The sequence below is a fragment of the Odocoileus virginianus genome, chromosome 31, assembly GCF_023699985.2.
Source record: "Odocoileus virginianus isolate 20LAN1187 ecotype Illinois chromosome 31, Ovbor_1.2, whole genome shotgun sequence".
Taxonomy (NCBI): Eukaryota; Metazoa; Chordata; class Mammalia; order Artiodactyla; family Cervidae; genus Odocoileus; species Odocoileus virginianus.
Window position 1 is genome coordinate 6241958 of NC_069704.1, and position 24774 is coordinate 6266731.

The window sequence follows — 24774 nt, forward strand, 5'->3', positions numbered from 1 at the left end:
TAGCCATGAAAGGTGGGCGTTATAATGCCAGTGCCGTTCTCATTGTTGTTTTCTGTATCTCCTAACCCCTGCGCTTGTCACTGAAACGGCCCCCTAAGGGGGGTGCCTGCCTAGACACAGCACCTGTGGAGGCATCTCGGACTCTGCAGACACTAGATACACTTCCCCTCACTCTTCCCCTGCCTCAGCCCTCTGGGATCTGCTGCAATGGAGATTAAGCAGCTGGTGATGGGTGATTCTTGACCTGTCTTCTCCCTCCCCCAGTACGACAACCAAAACTGGGGCTGGGGATGTCAATGAGTCTTCTCCAAAGAACTGGGCTATTTACAGCTAACTGGGAAGACATCCTTCATTGAGTGTGTCCCTATCTGTAAATCGGAGTTCAAGAAGAAAATCAAAAGCAAGCCACAGGACTTGAGATAAAGAATATGGCCCCGGGGCTCCATACACTCCATATACTTCATACATCTGGGCTGTGTGTCCCAGATGGCGAGAACGCCAGGGCTGTGATGCACTGCCTGCCTCTCCCAAGCCCTGCCCCGAAACATACACACCTTCCTTCCGGGTCAGAGCCGACGCTGCTCTGTCCCTCTCCTCCCTACTGTTGCTCGTGGCCAATCTTTCTCCTCCTCCTCCGCCTCGTCTGTGTTCTGGATCTGTTTGCCTGTTTGTTTCTTTTCATCTCTTTTTTTTCCCCTGTCCCCTTTCCTCTCTTCTCTCCTCCGTCGTCCTTCACTGCATTCTTCTCATTCCTCCGTCATTTTTTAAATTAATTATTTTATTTTAATTGGAGGCTAATTACTTTACAATATTGCAGTGGTTTTTTGCCACACATTCTCCATCTTGTTTTTTGTTCCCTTCTGCATCTCCCATGGTTTCCTTCTCTCTACTTATTGCCTTTTCTAGCCTCTCCTGTGCCCCAGCACTGTGCTTTTTCTGACATGTCCTAGCAAACCCTTTCTCCCTACTTTCTTCCCTCTCTCCTGCAATATCTCAACTCTTTGTCAAGCACCAACTGTGTGTCTGGCCATGTTCTAGGCTATGGTGACAGAAACCAATTTTTAAAAGCCCTGCCCTCGCGCAGCTTACATTGTATCAAAATATAAACATGTTAGATGGTGGGATTTCCTGAATCAAGAGTCAGCAACCTTTGTCTGTAAATGGTGAAGCTTAAACATTTTCAGCTTTGCAGAATATACAGTCATCGTTGGAACTACTTAGCGCTCCCGCTGTACCTTGAAAGCTGCCACAGACAACACATAAAGGAATGAATGTGCTTGTGTCCTAATTAAACTTTATTTCCAAAAGTGGTTGCTGGTCCAGATTTCACCCGTGACCTTACAGTTTGCTGATCCCCTACCCTAAACATCCACATCATACAGGTAGTCTGTAGGGCTGGTCCAGGAAGCATGAATGCAGTCCCACGATGTTTTGTGAAATGAATCTGATCTCATGCGGTACATGGTCTTGCTGTCTAAGGGAGTCTCTTTGTCAGAGTTCTATGTTGGGTCAAGTAAATAACTATTCAATCCATCACTTGTTTAGGTATTTGATAGCATTAACTAATGAGGTAGTTGGATGTAGCTTCCCACTTGTCCAAATTTCACCTTTATTAAGGAGAGGTGGCGCTAGCTGAGGACCCTGGACTCACAGTCAGGAGATGGGTAGTGAAGTCTGTAGCCCCGCCACTCACTCAGTCACTGACCCTTGGCCAGTAAGTGCCCTCCTGGGGCTTCAGTTTTCCTAAGTTTTGTGAAACAAGGATATTTATAACTCCTGTCATCGAGTCTGAAGCTCATTCTAGTCTAACCTACATTTAGGGACTGAACACCCTGACTCAGCATGTTTCTGGGCAGCGTGGCAAATGGGACCTGGGCTCCCAGCCCCAAGGTGGTCATAACCTCCTTGGAAGGGGAGGCAGCTCCCACAGAGGCGTGATGCTGATGAGGGTAAGCGCCTGTGTAACGAAGGTCCAGATGAGAAGCGCAGATGGCGCGTCCAGCCCCAGGCACAGTGCCTGGCAGGAGGCCGAGCGGCACAGCTGCCGCTGACTCCAGCAGCGCGAGCGCCCAGCAAGGACCGCCCAGCCCAGGTCTGCGCAGGTGCGATGGGGCCCTGGGCAAGTCTCTCTGGCTCTCTGGTTGCTCAGCCAGTTCTAGAAACCATGTTATCTCATTCCCAACTGCATGCACTTTCCTCTAAGCTTCGGTGCTCAGTTCCCCAGGAAAGAGAACCAGGGCATGAATGCACCCTGGTTTTACTTATTTTTTCTTTTAGTTTCTTGGTTTAATCTGATGGTCCTTAAGCTAAGATTCTCTATTGTGATAAGAACACTTGAATTGTAAGCAAAGCTTTGTATGGATCTGTGAGTTACTTTTCCTTTTTTTTTTTTTTTTTGGCTGCATAGCCTGTGGGGTCTTTGTTGCCCGACCAGGAATCAAACCTGCACCCCTGCATCAGAAGCCCATAGTCATAACCACTGGACAGCCAAGAAAGTCTGATGTGTGAACTTTTTTCATTTTGATTTTCCCCTGCCAACACACACACACACAAACAGTATACACACACACACGGAGTTGAATCATGTTTTAGAGTAAGTGGATAGGTAAGGGAAAGTTCAAGCCGTATCTACAGAAAGGGAGGCCTTTGGGGATTAAGGGGAGACTGTTCTGAAATATAACCTGAGAATGCCCAGAGCAGAGACTCCAGGAAATGGGAACGGAGCAGAGTGAAAGTTGAACATCAACAGAAGGGTTCCCGCTGAGTATGGAGCAGACGCGCATGGTGCCCTGGGGGTGGGGATGAGAGATGCCAGGAGCTGGGCAGAGTCAAGCTATGGATCTGAGAATGATGGCTGCTGGGCTGCGGAAATAAGCAGGGGCCATGCCTTGGCCACTGGGGCACCCATCCCATCCTTTACCCAGCATTTCTCACCACATCATGGGGTTTCAGAATCAGCACTCAGGGGTCCAGATCCTTGCTCTGCTGTTCCCTAGCTGTGTGGCTTAGGCTGAGTCACTTTCCTTCTCTGAGCCTCAGTTTCCCCTAGGTAAAGGAAGGCCAGTCTGGGATTAGCCCTTCTGCTCTTCCTTAGGCTTTTTGCAGGGCTTAAGGGAAGGAAAGTGTGCAAAGGACATGCTTAGCAGTGCATACCTACCACATGATCAGTGTTCACTAAATGGTAATCTGTTAAGCACAGCAAATGAGTGGCTTGAGCTGAAGCATAGCTCCATGGCCTTTTCCCAGTGTGTTGGTCTGCAAGTTGGTCTTGCTTCTGGTGGGGGGAGAAAACATTTTAGGTTAGAACATAGACTTGGTGGGCCTGGCCTCTTGGGGATGCTGTGACATGATTTTCTTCCTTCCCGTCCTTGTCCCTTGCTAAGGACAGTCTCTTTCCCTGCGACATCTGCGGGTGTCCTCTTCCAGCCTGCAGGTTACACCTCTAGGACCTGCTGCTCAGAAAAGAGTAAACACTAAAGACAGATCGATTGGTGTTTAATCATCCTGTAAGGCTTTGTAGCTAGAGTAACCTGAGAAGAGTGCTACAAACCCAGGCTGTGGAGGGGACTTGGAACAGATGGTCCTGGTATCTGGGGTGCGTTGGGGGGTGCCTCGGAGAGAGAAGCAAGTCTCCAGGGTCCTTATTTCTGTCAACCTCCTCTGTCCGACTGACCTACTCTCCCTCCCAACAGGGACCCCTACTAAGGACAGAATGCCTGGAGCTTAAGACAAATTAGACGGCAGCCCCAGAGAGGAAAGCTTCAGAGCGCTCAATGGGTTTGTCAGTCATCCTAGAGTGTGGAGCGGGGCAGAGGGAAAGCAGGGCAGGCTAGGGCAGGGCGGAGTGCCAGGGGGAGGTGGTGCCCGTGAGCTTGTGCGAAAAGGAGGGAGGCAGGAACAGAGGAGGAGGAGCCACACAAGAGAAGGTAGTGAAACTACCGGAGGGCTTAAATCTTGGCCTCTAATCCTGGGTGCACCCTTGTTTGATTCTGAGGACTGAGCAAGACTCCAGACCTCAACTTCCTATCTGTCAATCAACGAGGTAGAACTTGATGCCCTCTAAGTTCCCAGTAACACCAGTCATGATGGAAACATAGGCACACGGAGGGAGAAAGAGGAGGAGCAAAGCAAAGCCATGCCTGGTTAATTGAATTCTCTCTGTACGTGTCTGTGCTCTTTATATGAACCATCTTATAGAATTCCAAGTACTACCACAGGCAGGGATTGTGTCTGTATATTCGGCTTCGTCAGATCCTTGCTGCACCAGGTCAGGTCTGCCGTTGTGGACACAGGCTCTCTAGTTGTGGGGGAAGGACTCTAGAGCCCTGAAGCTCAGTAGTTTCTGAGAACGGGCTTAGTTGCTCTGGGGCATGTGGGATCTTAATTCCTCGACCAGGGACCGAACCCATATCCCCTGTGTTGCAAGGGGATGAGGGTTCTTATCTCCTGGACCACCAGGGGAGTCCCAAGGGACTTTTTTTTCCCTTTGGTCATACCAGACTCCCAGTGGGATCTCAGTTCCCCAAACAGGAATCAAACCCATGTCCCCTGTAATGGAAGTGCAGCCTAACCACGGGACCACCAGGGCAATTCCCGGGAAGGGATTGTTTTTACCTCTGTTTTTTCAGCTAGGGAAACCGGGACTTAGAGAGGTTACTTGAGATTACCACCAGGTAAGGGGAGCTGATATTTGGAATTAAGTTCTTTGATCTCAGAATCCGCTCATATCATTATATGATTGAGATGATGCATGTGCAGTGCATAGCACAGCGCTAGCTATATACTAAGGAGACGGGGTAGGTTCCCACGTCTGTGCTGGTCCTGAAAGCCTGATCAGACCCCTGGTAATATCCTGGTGTAAACTTTGCAACCCTCTAGAGAGCATCAGCCCAGGAGGAACTAGGACCAAAACTAGGGATGGTCAGAAGTAGCTTGGACACTGAGAAGTTACTGCAGTATCCGGTGGCGGGGGGGCGGGGGGAGAGGCAGCCACCATAAGCACCAACCCTCCCAGGGCCCCACCATCGCTGGGGGTCCTGGTATTTGATCAGGGAGGAAAAAACACGTGACAAAGAGATCTTCCAGTGTTGTGCTGGTTCCAACCCATAGCAGTTGTGAGAGCCAGTATTACTCATCATTTCTAGCTCCGCTGTGAGTGATGTCACATTGGTAGCTTATAAGCAACTGTGGAAGAAGTATTTGTACCAGGGGCATATTGACAAGCAGTGCAAGGCAAGCTTCCCTTTCCTCCTCAGAGCCCATTGTTAAATAAGTAAGAAACAAGCTATTAATATTGTACAAACCAGAGGGCAAAAACTTTTCTTCTAGAAATATTCTGAGCAATCCAGAATCTTTCCTAGAGGAGGGGGCACTAGATCTGGGACAAAGCAAATTTGGACTCAGAGCATGTCTGCAGAAACAGAAGACAAGGTCAGCTGGGGAGGCTGGATATCTAGGGCCTGCGTAGGAGGATGGAGACTCTGGTGTTACCCGCTTGAAGGATCGCTGAGTCCTAGGATCTGGGTCAGGTCAGAGCCGACAGTGGATCAGGTGTCCTCAGCTGTGTGGTTCAGAAAGGCTGTCAGAGCAGGGTAGTTCTCTGACCTAATTAAACCTCAGAATCACTTGGAAAACTTAAAAAAAAAATAATAGTTCTAAATACTTATCTCAGACACATTATGTGGGAATATCTGGCCAAGGGATCTGGTATAGAATTCTCTTTCAATTCTAAGTTTTGGCCAGATTTGAGAAAAAGCACTGTACAGTTCCCCTGACATATTAGCTCATATTCCATGCCTGTTCTTGTTCTGGCATTACCTCCCACTGATTGTATCCCCTTTTTCCCATGCCAGGAACGTGACTCCCAGTTCTAAGAGGAATGACGACTTAGGGTGACCATTTATTGTTGCTTTTGTGCCAGGTCTGTTGCATATTCACCAATGATTCTGTGTGATCTTTTACTGTCCTTGTCTCTATATGCAGAAGAATGACGGTAAAACCCGGCAGAGAAATTTCTCCAAGGTCATAGAGTCAGTGAGTGACAGGATGGAGTCTTGAGCCTCACTCCACTTGCTCCCCAAGTCCGGTGTCATCATACCGCAGTCTCAGCCTCTAGGAGAATCTCATAGACTTTTAAATGCTTTCCCTCTTGTCATAACTCTTGCCCTGTGTGTGCTTGCTCAGCCACTTCAGTCGTGTCTGACTCTGTGTGACCCCATGGACCGCAGCCCGCCAGGCTCCTCTGTCCATGGGATTCTCCAGGCAAGAATACTGGAGTGGGTTGCCATGCCTTCCTCCAGGGGATCTTCCCAACCCAGGGTCTGAATCTGCATCTCCTGTGGCTCCTGCATTGTCAGGCGGGTTCTTTACCTCTGAGCCACTGGGGCAGCCCAGCTCTTGCCCGGGTAGTTAGCTGTTTGTGATCTGTGATAGATAGATACCTTCCTCTGCAGGCTGTGCAGGCTTTCTAGAGATATTCTGGTTTCTCTCGTGAAGAAACAAGATTGGAAGCTTGGATTTTTCGTACTGAAAGAACAGTAAAATGCAGAAATCTAGCTTTGATCTATGCCTGCATTTGGCCCTATTTGACAAGATGTGAGAGGAAAGTATGCATTCAGAAATTGTTATAGGCTCATAAACCCCCATCTAATGTCTCTCTTCTCTCCCTTCCCTCAAACCTCAGAGAAAACAGACGGTGGCTTTTTGTTGCCATTGTTTTCGCTCTTAAAGGTCCCTCCCAGACTAACTGTCCCCAAGCTGCAGACATCAAGCGGGCTTGGCAAACGAGGGTTCCTTGAATGCGTGGAGGAAGCCAGACACCTTCAAAAACTCCCTCCCAAGCTCATGACGGTCCCTGAAATACTGTTTAAATTGTTCTTCTTCCTCCTCCTGCTTAGTGATGCCAGCCAGCTCAGCACCTGACCGCCTGGCGTCCAAGGGAGGGAGGCGGCTGTCAGAAATCAAATGGGAGACCGAAGGCGATAAAGCAAACATGTCGTTTTAGTTGCTTACACTGGCAAGGAGGAATAATCAGTCTCCCTTGCTTTCTTGTTTTTCACCTAGACTCAGCAGGATTCCCCCCACCCCTGTTCCTTCCACTGAGGGATTGTGACTCCTGGCTCCCCTCCCAAGCGTGAGCACTCTGTCATTCACTTTCCCCTGCAATCCTGTGGGCTGGCGAGGTTCTCCTCCCCTGGTTCTGCTCCCCTGCAAAACCCTTTCCCAGATTTAGAGCTGAAACTGCTAACTGTGTGCCCAGCGCATTGTGAGATGCTTGTATGCACAACCTTAAGTAGCCCTGGCTGTTAGTTTAGGTGACCTTGGACGAGTTAGTTGACTTTCCAGGTTTCAATCTCTTTTTCTAAACAATGAAGGTGAGGGGACTTCCCTCACAGTTCAGGGATTAAGACTCTGAGCTTCCACTGCAAGGGACATGGGTTCAATCCCAGGTCAGGGGACTAAGATGCCACATGCCACATGATGAGGCCAAAAAAAATTTTTTTTTTCATTTATTTTTATTAGTTGGAGGCTAATTACTTTACAATATTATAGTGGTTTTTGCCATACATTGACATGAATCAGCCATGGATTTACATGTGTTCCCCATCCCGATCCTCCCTCCCGCCTTCCTTCCCAATAAATAAAATGGAGGTGAGAATCCCACGCTATAGGATTTGCATGATAACTCGACAGGTCATATGTCACTAGTGAAAGTGTTAGTTGCTCAGTTGTGTCCAACTCTTTGTGACCCCACGGACTGTCCATGGGATTCTCCAAGCAGGAATACCGGAGTGGGTTGCCATTCCCTTCTCCAGGGGATCTTTGTGTCCCAGGGATTGAACCCATTTCTCTTGCATTGCAGGCAGATTCTTTACCATCTGAGCCACCAAGCCCTATGTCACTAGAGTACAAGGTGTATGAATGAAGATAATTTGAACAAGGCTGGGAAGGGTGAATTGACTCAGATCAAGAGAGACTTTGATTGTCAGGTTCATTTATCTCTGTTCATTGAATCAGTTAATGTTTACTAAGTGTCTAATGGTGTTGAGACTGTATGCTAAGGACAGTGTATAGAGTGGCAAACAGACCAATCAGGGACTGCCCTCATGAATCTTGCTAGAGAGAAATGGGGAGAGAAGGAGGACCTCACAAATAAACACATAAAGGTATGTATCACGTCACACTGTGAGACGTGCCACCGAAGAAAATATAGGGGGGACATCCTATCGTGGGGAAAGTCATGAAAGGCATCTTTGAGGAACCCACAGTAATGCTGGACCCTAATGATAGCTGGCAGGTGGCCGTGTGCTTAGGAAAACCCATCTCTAAGTGAGCCGGAGAGAGCCTGAACTTGAACCTACGTGAAATGGGGAGTGCCGGAAGATTTTGGAAGAGAGTTGCATCATCCTGTGCCTGTTTTAAAAAAGATCACCCTCTCCACAGTGGAGGAAGAGCTGGAGGGGGACAGACCAGTTATAAAGGAGGCTGTTGAGGTAGTGGTGGGGGCCCTCTGGGGGAGCATGGGTTGGAGTAGCTGCTGGGGATGTGCTAAATACAGTTGGAGTCGGTGACCGATTGTACAGTGAGCCTGTGAGGACTGCTGAAGACAGGGCTGGATTCTGGTGTGGGGGCTGGAGAGCATCCCAGAACCAGGGAAGCTGGGAGCGGCAGGCTTTGGGGGCAGGGGCAAGGGATGAGCTCGTAGAGCCGCTGCCTTGGGGTGCCTGCAGGACATCCAGATGCAGACACTGCCAACCAGCTCTGCGCCCAGGAGAGGTCTGATGGGGGAAAAGGAATCGGAGTCAGCATTCCATGGCTATGCATCACTTTCTGTTTCTGCTTAGCGAACGAACTTAGCAGCTCCAAACAACATACATTTATTATCCTGCAGTAGTTCTGCCGCTCAACAGTCCAGTTATGTTACTTTCAGGCTCTTTACTCAGAGTCTCAAATCGAGGCGTCGGCTTAGAGCTTTGATCTCAGCTGAGGCTTATGGCCTTCTTCCAAGCCCAGGTAGTCATTGGCAGGATTTGTTTCCTGCGTGACTGACATGGCTGCTCTGTAGCTGCTGTGGGCAGGACCATTCCCAGTTCTTACAGGTCACGCCCATGGCTGTTCACAGCATGGTTTCCTCAAGGGCTGCTGGAGAGCATCTCTTTAGACTCATTTGATTTGGCCAGACCCACCCAGGGTAAACTCCTATATGATTAACTCAGTCAGCTGCTTCTGGACTTTAATTATATCTGAAAAGAATCCTTTCAGTTTTCTCAGATAACATCATTTAATCATGGAGTGATATCCCATCATATTTACAGATCCAACCACGTTTAAGAAGAGGGGATGTGCAGAAAGTGTATAGGGCATGGGAGAGTCTTGCAGGTCATTGAAGAATTCAGAGCTCCACTAGATGGTAAATGAAGATGCAAGAGGAATTGGCTGTGCTTGGAGGGGATGTAGGCTGGAAACAGAAGAGTTCCAGGGTGTTCTGCTCAGTCATGGATTCTAGCTTGAAAATGTCCTTCTCTCAGCATCTCAGGTACAATCAAACCACCTGGCGCTCTATGGGGAGGAAACAGATGTCCCAGCTCTGAGGCATTTGTCATGAGAGCAGCTTAGAGGCTGGGGAACATAGGGGTTCAGGGGAGATCTGAAACTAACTCAGGTTCACAGAGTCAAACCCATTCTATGCTGGCCTGGAAAAGGACTTTTCCTTCATGGCTTCTGTTGAGCAAATTTGCTAACCATCTGTCTCTTCTAATTAGAGTAGATTCAGGGGAAAGTGTGGTCAAGTCTTGTTCTTGCCCTCAGATGCTGGAGAACCTTGGGCAAGTCTCTCTGGCTCTCCATCCATTCAGCTAGGGTGTAGTGTTTGAATAAATTATATCTGAGGCCTCCTCAAGCTCTGAAACGCTATGCTCTGATTCACTGAACACACATTATAGATTTTAGGGACAACATGGCTTTCTTGGAAATCAGAGGTTAATAAGACATAAGACTTGTTAATAAAACATGGCTTCAGAGAATTCCCTGGTGGTCCAGTGGCTAAGAGTCTATGCTTTGACTACAGAGGCTGTGGGTTCAATCCCTGGTCAGGGAACTAAGATACTGTCTGCCATATGGCTTGGCCAATAAAAAAGGACATGGTTCCAGCCTTTGAGATGCTCCTCCTCTGGCTGTTGTCCATGGAAAGAGTCAATACCACTGACTCCTGAGCTCATCCCTCCACTGTAAAAATGCTAAAGGAACTGAGATGCTTCAACAACATTGGGAATGGTATGCTTATTGTTTTGTTTTGTTTTTTTTAATCATTTTTCACCAGTGTAGAATCATGTAATAATACTAGTAGAGGAAAACAAAAACAAACAGGAACCTTCTAGACCAAAGAGCTTATTTCATTTTTCTTGTCCTCATTTGCATATATTTTTTCTCATCATTGCAACTGTAATCAACATACACATTTGCATTTGTGTTTTTTTTTACTCAATATTGTATTATGACTATATTTTTTCCATGACACTACTCATTTTTCATGATGCTCTAAACCTGAAGATACTCATTGTAGCATAATCTTAAATATTGAAAAATTAGAGTGAGCCTGAATGTCCAACAATAGGAAAATGGCTAAGTAAATTACAGTGCATCAACTTGATGGAATATTATGCAGCCAGATAATTGTTGAGAATGATTTTTTAAGAAGGGCAGAATTCATAAACCACAGTGATTACTTCTGAGGACAAGCATAACAGTTCATTTAAAAAATATATGTGGGTGAATAATGTTTATCATTAATACTCTGCCTGTTCTCTAAAGGAATTTGAATTGAGTGTTTTTGCTAGAGGTAATTGTACCAGTGTGCAATGCTTAAGTTCTTTAGAAATAAACAGGTGGTTGTGAATCTTTGCAGAATGATCTTGTGAAGATCAATTTAACCCACTGGCTTCTGTTTTCTTCAGTTCTGTAAAGTCATAATTGTAGTTCCTTCTTCTAAGAGTGGTTTTGAGATTGAAATGGAACAATGCAAGTAAAGCACTCAGCACAGTGCTTGGTGATGGATAAACTTGCCCACTTCTTTATATACTAGGATAAAGTAACTAGGCCAGACCATCTCCAAAGTTCACTTGGAATCTTGGAAACCGTTGTCTATCCCTCTCCCCTTATTCATTCAAACCACTGTGTGTCTGGTCTTGGGATCCCTGGAGGCATGAATACAATTCATCTTTATCTAAAGGAGTAGAGTGAAGAGGATAAAGAAGAATCAAAATTAAGTATCCAGGTGGAACAGATCCTGGGTCATGAGAATGATCTGTTTGTACTCTGTCCTTGGATGGTGTTTCGAGTAAAGTTACTTTCCTTTTTTAGCGTGGTTCCCAACTCTATGTATGTAGGTAACATGTTTGGGTTTTTAAAACAGATACCTACCTTTGGGTTTCAACCCAGAGGTTTATTTAGTAGGTTTGAGGTGGAACCTGGGCATCTCTGAGTTTTGATCAAAGCTCTTCTGTTGGTGAGACTGGTGATCCATACACTCAAGGCATGTTCAGTATGGCAGAGTGACCAAGATATAATGGAGAATACCAGATCCGCCAAATTCAGTGGCCTCCATTTCTGCCTATAACCTTTCAATAATCACATAGATTTATTTATTTATTTTCAGCTGCGCTTGGTCCTCTTTGCTGCCTGTGGGCTGTCTTTGGTTGTGATGCAGGGGCTTCCCCCCGTGGCGGTTTCTGTGTTCCATAGCATAGTCTCTGGAGTGCACAGGCTCCACTAGCTGGGCTCAGAAGTTGCAGCAGGCTCTTGAGCATGGACTCAGTAGCTGTGGTGGACAGGCTTGGCTGACATGTGGCTTATGGGATGTTCTTGGACCAGGGATCAAACCTATGTCCTCTAGCATTGGCAGACAGATGCTTAACCAATGGACTACTAAGGAAGCCCCAGTCAAACAGATTATCATTTTATGATGTCCTCTTGGCTCTACCATTCTGTGATTCTAATTGAAGAATACTTTCTGTTTTGTTTTTAGCAAATGTAAGGTAACATACTATTAGTTGTGTGCTAATAATGGCTGAGAAGGTTTAGAGTGAGAGGTTGGATACATGGGGTCAAAAAATCAAAGCTGGCTGTCCAGAAAATAACAACCTTGAAACAGATCTAAAGAAATAGATTTCTTTCTGATAGAGAAACTGGAAACGAGGAAAAGAGAGACTCTGCCCATCTCCAGAGGAGATCTCTAGCACGTGTTCCATCACATAAGTCAAAGGTGAATTTAGTCCACATGACTAGTACTGGAAGCCTGCTCTGCGGGCCTTGGGCAAGTGACACTGCTCTTTGCCCTGTGCATCACACAGTCCAGTGGGGAAAGGATCACATGGGCAATTACAGTAGAATGAAAAGGGCTGTGATAAAGGCTGGTGATGAATTCCATGATGGCACAGAGAAAGAGCACCTGACCAGCTTGGTGGGAACACAGCAGAAGTGCTGGCATGGGAAATATTTAGGCTGAGTTCTGAAAAACAGGATGGAATTGTTGAAGGGACAAAGGTCAGAGAAGACTATTCATATGGAAGGGACGATGAATAGAGTGGGATCAAGCAAAATGCCTGGCATACTGTAGGACCTCAAAATAATTCCTGTTGAAAACAAGAAGAAGGGAAGGAAGGATACGTCTGCTTAGTTTCATTGAAATATAAACTCTCAGGAGCAGAGAGCTAGAGGTGACACTGGCCGGGTGCTTTGGACTTCATCATGATGACAATGGGACACCATCAAAGGATTTCAGCAAAGAAGTGATGTTTTGATGTGTGGTAGAAAGGTCACTCTAGCTTTTGTAGAAGCTGGGAAAGAGGGGAACAGGGATGAGGTGAAAGGGAGCAGGTAGGAGACTATTGCAGTAATTCAGGTAAGAAGTGACACTGTCTGGCTTAAGGCAGGGGCGGTGGGGATGGAGAGCATCTCCTTCATTACAGGATGTAGTCAGAGGCCACACCCACCTACCTGCCTCATGTGGTCCAGCCCTGTCACCATGGCAACAGCCTCTTTAACATCTCTGGCCAGAGGGAGTGATAACAACTCTTACATCTGTTCCTGGAGGTCCTGCCTCTGTTTTTCTTTTTTTTCTTCTTTTTTCCCCTTTGATTGTATCTGATCCAGCCTCACTGGGTAATTGAGTGTTTGAGAGTGAAAAATTATCTCAGCAGCTTGGCCCTTATCTTGACAGCGAAGCAGCACTTTTAATTTAATTTTGTTCGGAGACGCATGGGTAACAAATTTCACTAATCGCCCGGCTGTCGCCTTCCGCATGGTAACGAGCCGTTTGTTACCAGGCAGCCCAGCGTAAATACTTGTGGGGGAGCAGTTGGGGGACAGAGACAGGGGCTGGGGAGGAAGGAAGGGACAGCTGCAATCAATATTAGCTAGGCCGGGGCTGCCATCCGTTGTGGAATCAGAGATGGGAACCCAGCTGTGAAACAAAAAGAGAGAGGCTGGAGAGTCAGATTCACCAGAGCTCTTGGCCTTGCTCTGCCTCTCTCTGTGTGGGTGCAACCTTGAGCAAGTGACTTCACTCTCTGCATCTCTTGAGAGTCAGATTCACCAGAGCTCTTGGCCTTGCTCTGCCTCTCTCTGTGTGGGTGCAACCTTGAGCAAGTGACTTCACTCTCTGCATCTCAAGTGTCCTGTCTGGAGGTGTGGGTGCTAATCCTCCCTGCCCACTGGGTTGTGAGAGTTAAATGATGAACAATGCAATAAGTTTATATACCGCCAAGCATTATGCCATGATGTTTTCAGTGCAGGTAAGGAACTTAAAGGAAAAGTTCTGGTCCCTCTCCTACATCTGATGTTTAAATTTCTTTCAGAACATCAGCTCCAGACTGTTGGCCAACTTTTGCTTCTTCTCTCTGGATGCAGGGAGCTCACTCACTATGGAGGCAGCCAGTGGCTCTGACTCTCAGAACTGTCTTGCTTCACTGGCATGAAATATGCCTCGCTCAAGATTTCTTCCTTACCTTAGCGCCAGCCCTGCCCCTGGGCCCCTGCAAGGAGTAGATTTGCAACCTCCTTGCTGAACACGCTCCCTCCTGCCCAGATTTGGATTGTTTTCCTTGCATCCCAAGTGGTTCAGTGGTAGAGAAGCCAGCTATCAATGCAGGAGATGCAGGTTCCATCCTTGGGTTGGGAAGATCCCCTGCAGGAGAAAATGACAACCTGCTTCAGTACTCTCACCTGGAAAATTCCAAGGACAGAGGAGCCTGGCGAGCTACAGTTCATAGGGTCACAAAGAGACACGACTGAACGACTGAGCACACACACACATCCACATAAGAATACCCAGAAGAAATCGGTGCTAGTAAAGCCCTTATAAGTCATGTGGCACAACTTTGCCTTTTACATATGGGAAAACTGAGGCCAAGGGAGAAGAAAATGCATTTTAAAAGAGCTGTCATTTATTGAGCATCCATTAGGGCCGAGCACTTTACCTGTGTTCTCAATTAGTCTTTGCAACGCAAGATCTTCTTCTGCCTTTGTAGGTGAGGAAATTGAAATCCAGAGAGAAAAAAATCAGTTCGCTCAAGTCACAGTTTAAATAAGCATCACAGAGCAGAGATTTCAGCTCACATCTAACTCCAAAGCCTGCAAGCGTCTGTGTAGTTTTGGTCTCAAACTGCACAGCAAGCGAGCTGTAGAGATGGAACCAGACATGAGGGTCCCTGGTTTTTGGTCATACAGCCAAGCTAGAAAAGGGTGCCTCCCCAGGGATTGCTGTGGAAAAGGCGGCACAGTTTCCCACCCCACCCCCTGCAGTATCTGAACCAGAAAGCAAAGGAGACCATGAAAAAGCTGAAAAGCTAGCCAGTCAGTCTGTTCCTTTCCCTCCTCTCTGCCCCCACCAGACGCCAGCCGCTGGATCCTTGGATCTGGATTTATGAGCCGTCTTGGTGTCTCTCTTTCTCTCCATCCTAGAGGGCCTGACTCTTCCCTCTCTCAGCTAATTAAAAACCCCAGCCCGGGCTGCCAGCCTTGGATCACAGGCTGCTGAGCAGAGGCGTTGACGCTGCTCTGATAAATCACCCCGGGGGGCTGCGGGAGGCTGGAGCCTTTGTCAGAGGGATGGAGCTCTGGGCTCAATCCAGAGCTCCTCTGGGACACTTGGGGACTGCTACAAATGGACCAAGTCCGCCCCTACTCACCCCAGAAGGGGCTTCATTAGAAAATAAGGAAGTAGGGATTGCCCAAAGCTGATGGGGTACGCGTGACACCAAAGTCATCTTTTGCAAGCATCTGTTGAATCATGTCATTCCCTCATATACCTGTGGCAGCGCCCTCTTGGCCTTCGTAATCACTTCTCCACTTCTTAGCCTGTTGTGGGGTGCGGTGTAGCAGGCGTGGGAAGCCCTGACTTTGGAGATGGACAGCCTGAGTGTAGATCCTGGCTCTGCTGTTTCCTCACCTTAAATATGTTACTCAACCCCTCTGTGTTTCATGTTCTTCACTTATGAACTAGAAATTAAAAACTACATATTCACAGATAGGTATACATGCGTGTGTGTATACATATGCGGGACTCACTGAGACACTGTGTATGCAGCCCTTAGCGTCATCTCCGGCATTCTGCTTTATCATCCTGTCCCTGCAGCTGCAGCTATCCCCACCCACCCTTTTTCCTTCCTTCCTTTCCTGTTCTGATTGCCATTGAAAGTGTTAGTTGCTTGGTTGTGTTTCCAACTCTTTGAGACCCCATGAACTGTAACCTACCAGGCTCCTATGATCATGGAATCGTCCAGCCAAGAATACTGGAGTGTGTAGCCGTACCTGTCTCCAGGGGATCTTCCTGACCCAGGGGTCGAACCCAGGTCTCCTGCATTGCAGGCAGATTCTTTACTGTTTAAGCCGCCTGTTACCTGTTGTTAGTTTTAGCCAGAGTGACCTCTCTAGCTGAGGATTCCATTCTGTCTTCTGCCCAGACACCCGCAAACACACCCTGCATGTCTTCACCTGCTACTGTTTGCTGGTGCAGTTCGGTGAGCCTAGAGTGCGTTGTCAACCCCGCTCCATCCGATAAAGCCAGACTGTCCTGCTAGGCCTGATTGGAGTAAATGTCATCCGCTCCTGAGTGCTCACCCTGATCCCTCCAGACAGAGCGTCCCCGTGGCACATTACCTGTGTCTCTCTTACCATCTGGTCCTTGTCGCTTCTTTAAAATCATGGTTGGTCCTGTATGTCTCTGCTCCCCTCTTGAGTGTCGACCGGGAGCAGTGACTTGCTCACACCTGTATTCCTAGTGTCTGGAATCATGTTTGACGTAGTAGGTGTGCAGTAAATGTTCCCAATTAGAATAAGAATCCGGATAACCCCACTCCCTATATTGTTAAGGTTTTTCTTTTTTCTTCCCCCCCCCCCCACCCCGATAGATCAGAAGCTTTGTTACTCATTCTGTTTTTCCTGGTGGGTGATAATGGCCTCATCCGGGCTGGTGTGGTGTGAGCTCTGGCCCTTCAGTGATGAATAGTGCCCTAAGCCATAGAGCTCACCAGCTCCACGGACTCGAGTCCAGTTCTTCAGACTTTCATTTTAGTCTTTAATCCACCAGGGCAGGCTCTGTTCCATTCGCAGCCTCGCCTGGTGAAGTCTGGAGGGCTTCCTCCGGTTTCAAATTGCCCTTGCCTTTGTTTCTCAGAGGTGTTTGATGGAGAGGAATTCTATCCCCTCCCCCAGGGTCTTTTGCTGGAGTTACCCAAGTTCGCCCCCCAGTGGTTGTAGACTTTTTTTTCCTCACTGGCAGCAGGAGCATTTTGTCCAAGCACGCATCCATTTCCTTCTCCAGGGGATCTTCCCGACCCAGGGATCGAACCCAGGTCTCCTGCATTGCAGGCAGACGCTTTAACCTCTGAGCCCACCAGGGAAGCACCATGCGTTCATTAGTCACACACATACCCTGCGCTGGGTATGCAAGGCATGCTTTACCCTGTGGTAGGTGCTAGAGACAGAAGACGGATCCAACCTCGTTCCTGGCCCTGGGAAATTTAGTCTGCTGGGGGAAGCAGGATACCATTAACACTGAGATATAAAGTCCATGTGATACATAATACGATGGCGGTTCCTGGGGTGTTAGAGGAACGCAGAAGAGAGCCTTCCGACCGTGTCTGGAGTGGAAGGTGGATGATAGGAAGAGCAGAGAGGAGAGGTTTTAAAGGAGAGGAGAGCTTAGAAGATTAGGGGAAATGGACCTAGCGATATCCAGGAGTGGGGTGGAGAGAAGTGGCGGTCAAGGCCCACGGTGCTCCTGGAGGCAGAAAGCTGAGAGGGACACAGGAGTGGGTGGGGGGGATCAACCAAGTTCAACGGGAGAGGGCTGGGGGCCTGGGGAAGGAGCTGGATACAAGCATGAGTGCGCGCTGAAGCGTCTGCATGGCCAGTGACGAACGTTGCCTAACTCCAGTCTCTGATTTCTGCAAGCGCCCGTGTTTGAGCTTTTCCCGCGCTGGATTGTCTTTGCCGTTTTCTCTTTCCTCACACCTCTCATGCCTCATCTTCATGTTCCTCCTCTCTTTTCTTCTCCTTCATAGATGTCTTGTTTTACTTCCATCTCTCTGTTCCTTCTTCTTCTCTTTTTCCTTCTTTCACATCTTAAGGCTCTTTTGTCTTCCCTGCAAAATCCACTTAGTCTGTACCTCCAGGCTGTTTTTTTTGTTTTTGGATCCCTTACCCTCCGTCTACTACAGAACAACAGTTAGAAGTCAGAGATCCAGATTCTGCCGCTACCTTGCCAACTGGTTGGAGAAGCCACTTAACGTCTACCTTGATTTCATCCATGGTTTTAAAAAAAAAGTGAATTGCACTGTGTCTGTGCCACCATATTCCACAACTCCAGCGCCACCTTCCTGGGTGCCAGCCTGTACACCAGGGGAACTGGGCCCCGAGACTGCTGCAAGGGCCATGAACAAGATGAGCATCGTCTGTTCAAATGGACGCTTCCACTGTCTTTCTCCTCTCCACCCCCCCCCCCCCCGCCCCCCGGTCTCAGTGTCCTCCCATCTCTCTCTCCCTCCATGTCCCTTCTCTCTGTTCCTTCCCGGTTCTAACCAGACTGCGAGATGTCTGCATCCAAAGGGAAGCGCTTCCAAATGGGCAGAGTGATCTGTAATTGAAAGATGATGCTTTGGGTAGAAGGCATTTGTTTCCATATGCCCAACATCACGATTCACAGTGTCTCAAACCAGCTGGGACTCAGAAGACTGTGTTAGATACGAATTTAGAGGCCTCCCAAGGAGCCGGAAGACAGAGCAAGATAAATTCAAGGATATTCACTATTTGGGGGAACCTTCCTTCTGGAAAACAATAGGATAATTTTTGTCACTCAGCACATGGATTAGGGGCATCTTGTTGGGGTAGCAGAGAGCCTGGGATTCTGTGTAATATGCTGTCAAGAGTGTGGACTTGTATGCTGCTCTGAAGTTCAAGTCCTGAATGGCACTGTCTGACTGTGCTGCCCCCAACAATTCACTCCTCTTGGAGTCAAGGTCTTAATCTGTAAACTGGGTGATGGTGTTTTGTCTGAAAGGCGTTATTATCCAGATTAACTGCATTAAGTCATTTAATCTCCTACATACGTTTCAAAGATGAGAGCTCTGAAGCCCAGAGTGATAGAAGTGGGGTGTACGCCAGGTTGACCCCAAAGCTGCCTCATACCTGGGTCTGAAATTCTCTAAGTTTATTTTTTAGTAGACTTCCAGTTAGGAGAGCAGGAAAGGTTAGTGGGGGGAAGACGGAGATGGAATGGGGCTTCCCAGGTGGCTCAGTGGTAAAGAATCCCCCTGCCAATGCAGGAGACATGGGCTTGATCCCTGGGTCAGGAAGATCCCCTGGGGGAGGAAATGCCAATCCACTCCAGTGCTCTTGCCTGGAGAATTTCATGGACAGAGGAGCCTGACGGGCCACAGTCCATGGGGTCACAAAGAGTCAGGCACGACTGAGCAGCTAAGCGTGCATGCACACACTCATGGAGATGCAGTTGGTGCTGTTGTTCAGTTGCCCAGTTGTGTCTGACTCTGCGACCCCATGAACTGCAGCACGCCAGGCCTCCCTGGCCCTCACCATATCCCAGAGTTTGCCCAAGGTCATGTTCATTGCATTGGTGATGCCCTCCTGTCATCTCCTCCTCTGCCACCCTCTTCTCCTTCTGCCCTCGATCTTTCCCAGCACCAGGGACTTTTCCAATGAGTCATCTGTTTATATCCAATGACCAAAATGCTGGAGCTTCAGCTTCAGCGTCAGTCCTTCCATTGAATATTCCCGTTTGATCTCCCTTAAGATTGACTGGCTTGATCTCCTTGCTGTCCAAGGGACTTTCAGGAGTCTTCTCTATCACCACAGTTTGAAGGCATCAATTCTTTGGCATTCTGCCTTCTTTACAGTCCAGCTCTCACAACCGTGCATGACACTAGGAACACCATAGCCTTGATTATACAGACCTTTGTCAGCAGAGTAATGTCTCTGCTTTTCTACATACTGTTTAGGTTTGTCATCACTTTCCTGCCAAGAAGCAACTGTCTTCTGATTTCATGGCTGCAGTCACTGTCTGTAGTGACTTTGGAGCCCAAGAAGAGGAAATCTGTCACTACTTCCACCTTTCCCCCTTCTATTTGCCATGCAGTAATGGGACCGGATGTCCTGACTATTTGTGACCCCATGGACTATAGCCCACCAGGCTCGTCTGTCCATGGAATTTTCCAAGCAAGAATACTGGAGTGCATTGCCATTTCTTCCTCTGGGGGTTCTTCCTGACCTTGGGATCAAACCCTCGTCTCCTGCATTGCCAGGTGGATTCTTTACCATGGAGCCACCTGGGAAGCCCCGCTGCATCTCCTTCCCCCTTACTAACCTTTCCTGCTCCCCTAACCTGAAGTCTGTTAAAAATACTCAGAGAATTTCAGGCCCAGCCTACCTGGTGTAAGCCCATAGTCTTAGATTTTCTTGATATTTAGTCTTAAGCTGGCTCTTTCACTGTCCTCCTTCACACTTATCAAGAGGCTCTTTAGTTCTTTTTCAATTTCTGCCATTAGAGTGGCATTATCTGCATATCTGAGGTTGCTGTTGTTTCTCTCACCTATCTTGATTCCAGCTTGTGACTCATCCAGCCTGGCATGTCTCATGATGTGCTCAGTGTATAGATTAAACCAGCAGGGTGACAGCAGACAGCCCTGTCATACTCTCTCGCGATCTTGAACCAATCAGTTGTCCCCTACAGGGTCCATCCAGGGTCCGTGCCATGCAATGGGTGTAGGTTTCTACAATTGGAAAGGGAGGAAAAGAACATGGATGAAGTCATGCGTTTATACTCACCTTAACTCTATAGAAATTTCCTAAACACGTGTATGCGTGTAATTGAGTCTGGGGCCCACAGCTGAATCAGATGCGGTGTATCGTCTAGATGCCCTAGAATTTGCTAGGAGGGAAGGACAAATAACACAAATAGCAAGCTCCAGATCCTGAGATGAGCTTGATGGCTATGTACACTTAGGAACACTCGGGAAGTTGGGATCCATTCTAATCGGAGGTGCAGTCAGGAAGGCTCATAAATAGCCTGCTGGCAACATTAAAACAGGACCTTAAAAGAGAGGTAGGTCCTCACTGCATGGAAGAGGTGAGGGACATCTCAGGAGGAGGCCAATATCAGTTTCCTGTGGTCGCTGTAACAAGTTACCTCACACTGGGTGGCTTTAAACAACAGAAACACACATTCTCTTACAGTGCTGGAGGCCAGAAGCCCAAGGTCAAGGTGTTGCCCAAGTGAACTTCTTCTGGAAGTTCAAAGGGAGCATCCAGTTCCACGCCTGTATCCTAGCTTCTACAGGCTGACGACAGTCCTCGACATTTCTTATCTTGTAGATGCATCACTCCAGTCTCTGCTTCTGTCTTCACATGACCTTCTCCTCTGAAAGTCTCAAATCTCCATCTTTATTTGTCTTTTAAGGACTCCAGCGATTATCAGGATGCAGGACCTATCCTACATCAAGAATGATGTCATCTTGAGATCCTATGCTTAAGTGCATCTGCACACACTTGTTTTTCTAAACAAGATCACATTCTGAGATTCCAGAAGAACATATATATTGGTAGCTACTGTTGAGCTACTTTAAGTGGAAATCAGAGAAAAAGTTCCTAGGTGTTGGGAAGCAACCAGATGGGGTCCTATGTCGACAACAAGGGGATCTTGGGAACATCTCAAGTAGCTTGGACTTTTGATTCCGGCTGAAACTGGCCACCCCTTCTCTCTAGGCCTCAGTTTCCCCATTTTTAATAATAAGGCTCAACCAAGATGATATTTAACATCTTTCCAGTGTTGATACTCTGGGACCTTGGGACTCAGGCAAAGACTGTTTTGCTGAGTAGAACCTAAAACAGCAATCTGGATGGGAGCTGGACCACAGCAGGTTGCAGAAAACCCCGGCCGTCCCAGCAGCTCTGGCTGGACCGCGATAACAGCTCTCTCACGCCGCTGTTAATCTTTAATTGGTATTTGATTTGATTTAACATGATCTTCTGCTTGTAAAACACCTGGAGATGTTTCTGCGTTGTGAGCGCGTCCTGGAAACGCGGCTTTATTGTATTAACAAGTCTCAGCCTGAACATAAAGAGAGATAATTAGAAACAGCAAAGTCCCTTGGCACACACAGGGCAGCCAAAAAGCTCTTGGGAAAACAATCCTTTCAGCTGCTTTCATGTATCCGAAAGAGAAAGCTGTTGGAGCAGCCCCAGTGGATAGAAGAGCTTGTTAGGGTCACTTGGCACACTATTTATAGCTCTCAGCCTGCGTTGTCTTTATCCATCTCCTCTGGTCCTGGAGCTCATAACCCCCTGGGTAAGTTTTTGCTGCAACCCCTAGGAGATCAATGCAGCAGCCCACTGGGTGGCCAGCAATTTGTTTGTAGGATCTTTTGGCATGCAGAGTGTGCTTCCTCATACAAAACAAACACATAAATAGTGGCAAAGTTTCCAGGCTAGCCCACAAAAGTTGACTTACCTCCTAGTGGATCAAAAAAACATCTCAGTACTATTGAGGTGCTCGCCAGGACCCCAGATGAGCCCTAAATGGGTCTTTAGCCTGAAAAAAAAGTACCTTAAGGGTGACAAGGTTATAAAGTGTGGTTATTTCTAAGAATAGCCCTAGCTGGCACTCTACTGTGCAATGTATTTGAATTAGAACTCTGCCTGACATAGCAGGTATATAGTAAAACCTGTGCAAACTAATGTGGTTGGGTTCCAAGGCTATTCCATGAAAAGTATACTTATGCAGAATGCACTTGAAGTAAGAGAATACAGCAGGGTTGTTTTGCTTCAAAGGCTGCACATAGCATTCTATCTACGCTCTATCCTGGTGCGCCTGAGCTATGGCGCTGGGAAAAGTGGTGGTTTGTAGCCAAGGCCAGCCCCTCAAAAAGTTACATAGTCTTCCTGCAAATTGATAGGATTATGAATATGGATTAAGTTTCCAGTCTTGTCTCCAAACCTAATTAACCTGTTAGGTATGAGAAATATGAACAGCATTGCATTCACTACACATAAATATACTTTATGAAGCTAATTTTAAAGATATACGTCTTCTGTGTTTCTGTACCGTGTGCTGAAAGTGCATGGGCAGGTATGCACGCACATGCACTCACACACACACACACACTCACGCTCATACACACACCATCACCCTTGCTCTGAAGGTGTCAGCATCCACAGACACCCAAGGACATGGCTTGGAGCTTGACTATAGATTCATTGACTGTATAGCTCATCTCTCTCTGTTTTTTATAAATATACATCATATTTTTTACTTGAAGTGCAGTTGATGTACAATATTACATAAATTACAGTTATACAGTGTAATAATTCATGATTTTAAAGGTTATACTCCAGTCATAGTTATTATGAAATATTGGCTAAATTCCCTGTGTTGTACAATATATCCTTATTTTATTTTTTAATTGGAGGATAATTGCTTTGCAGTGTTGTTTTGGTTTCTGCTATACAACAATGCAGATCAGCCACGATTATATAGATACAGATACAGATATAAATATAGATAATAGATCCCCTCTCTCGACCCTCCCTCCTCTCTCCCACCCTCCCCCACCCAGATCATCACAGAACACCAGGCTGGGCTCCCTGTGTTATGTAGCAGCTTCCCACCAGCTCTCTATTTTACACATAATAGTGTGTCTATATCAATGTTACTGTTTCAATTCATCCTACGCTTTTCCTCTGTTCTGTCCACAAGTCCATTCTCTACATCTGCATCTCCACTACTTCCTTGCAGATAGGTTCATCAGTACCGTCTTTGTAGATTCCATATATACACCTTAATATACGACATTTATTTTTCTCTCTGTGACTTACTTCACTCTCCATAACAGGTTCTAGGTTCGTCCACTTCACTGCAACTAACTCAAATTTGTTTTTTTATGGCTGAGTAATATTCTAATTATATATAAGTACCACATCTTTATTCTATGTGGTTTTAAAACAACCTTTCTTTGATTTTCCGTCTGCAGAAACAATGGTGGACAGTTCTGGGAGAGAAAGAAAACTTAAATATCAGGTTTCTGGACCGTATCCCAGAGAGTCTTATTCAGTAGTTTTTTTTATAGTGGAACCAGAGACCCATATTTAGAACAAGCCCTGCAGGGCATGCTGAGCTAGGGAGCAAGCAAAGCTGGATCAGCTCAATAAGGTGAGTATGTGATGGAAAGAGAGCTGCTTTCCAGGAGCTGGGTGTTGCTGAGTGGTTTAAGAGTGGCTGAAGGTAGTGGTGGTGCTGTGTCCACGCATGGGGAGAAGATGCTCTAATGGTGTCTGGATCAGCCAGGGAGGCAGGGGTGGCTGACACCTTGAAAAGCCCATGCGCACCGTGCTGGGGGCATGCTGGGTCGCTCGGCGCCCTCCCTGTAGAGCCAGTCCTGGTGGCCTTGGCCCCTAACGGAGCCCTGCTCCTGCTGGGCAGAGATCAACATGCTGGACAAGGAAGGACTCAGCCTTGAACTCCAACCTGTGTAAAGTCCCAGCTCCACCACTTACCACCTCCAAGGCTTCGGGCAAATAACACAGCTTCCCTGATCTGTAGAAGCACAACAGCATCTGAGTGAAGTTGAAACTTAATAATGTGGGTAGCAAAGCTATTAGACTAGGTGGCTCCAAATGTTTCCTTCCCTCCTCTCTCCTTGCCCAGGGGGTAAGAAAGTCTTCTGAGGACTGATTTGAAGGCCTTCTCTCCCTCTTCATCCTCCCACTGAAAGTTCAAGGATGATAGTATTTATTTCTTTGTTCAGAGAATGTAAGCCAAAGTCCGGACTGGCATCAATAATTTTATCAACAAGTCACATAATGTGTATTTGTGGTACACAGTTTATAGCCTCCCACTAACATCAAAATTTACCCACTTGACTCCCTCCCCTGTGCTGAGGGCTCAAGATGGACATTTAAGCTAGGTTTAAATCACCTCTATGTAAAAACATCACTTAGAAAGAGACAGGACACCTCTCTCCAATGAGCCCATGTAAATGTTAGAAATAATAAAACTGAACTTCAGATCAGCAAAGCAGAATTTGCTGGGGGTGCTGAGGGTGGACTGGTGGGTGTGCTATCCTTCCTTAAAGAAGAAAAATGGAATTGGAATTGTGTCGGTACAGGGCACTGTGCAAAGCACTTCTAAGCCTGTATCTATAGTATGTATGAGAAATGAAAGTGTTAGTCGCTCAGTCATATCCGACTCTTTGCGACCCCATGGACTGT

The 24774-nt window shown here is 47.2% G+C and overlaps 1 protein-coding gene and 1 long non-coding RNA gene across 7 annotated transcripts in view; one reads left to right on the plus strand and one right to left on the minus strand.

The window, feature by feature from the left end:
* The window catches only part of ASTN2 (astrotactin 2), a 996620-nt gene that overhangs the window by 355585 nt on the left and 616261 nt on the right, over window positions 1-24774 (plus strand). The window lies entirely within an intron of this gene.
* Window positions 7658-23137, minus strand: LOC110127923 (uncharacterized). The gene is made up of 3 exons (XR_002310987.2): window positions 14475-23137; window positions 14004-14182; window positions 7658-9558 (listed from the first exon to the last, which is right to left on the minus strand). It is a non-coding gene; the product is annotated as an uncharacterized lncRNA (long non-coding RNA).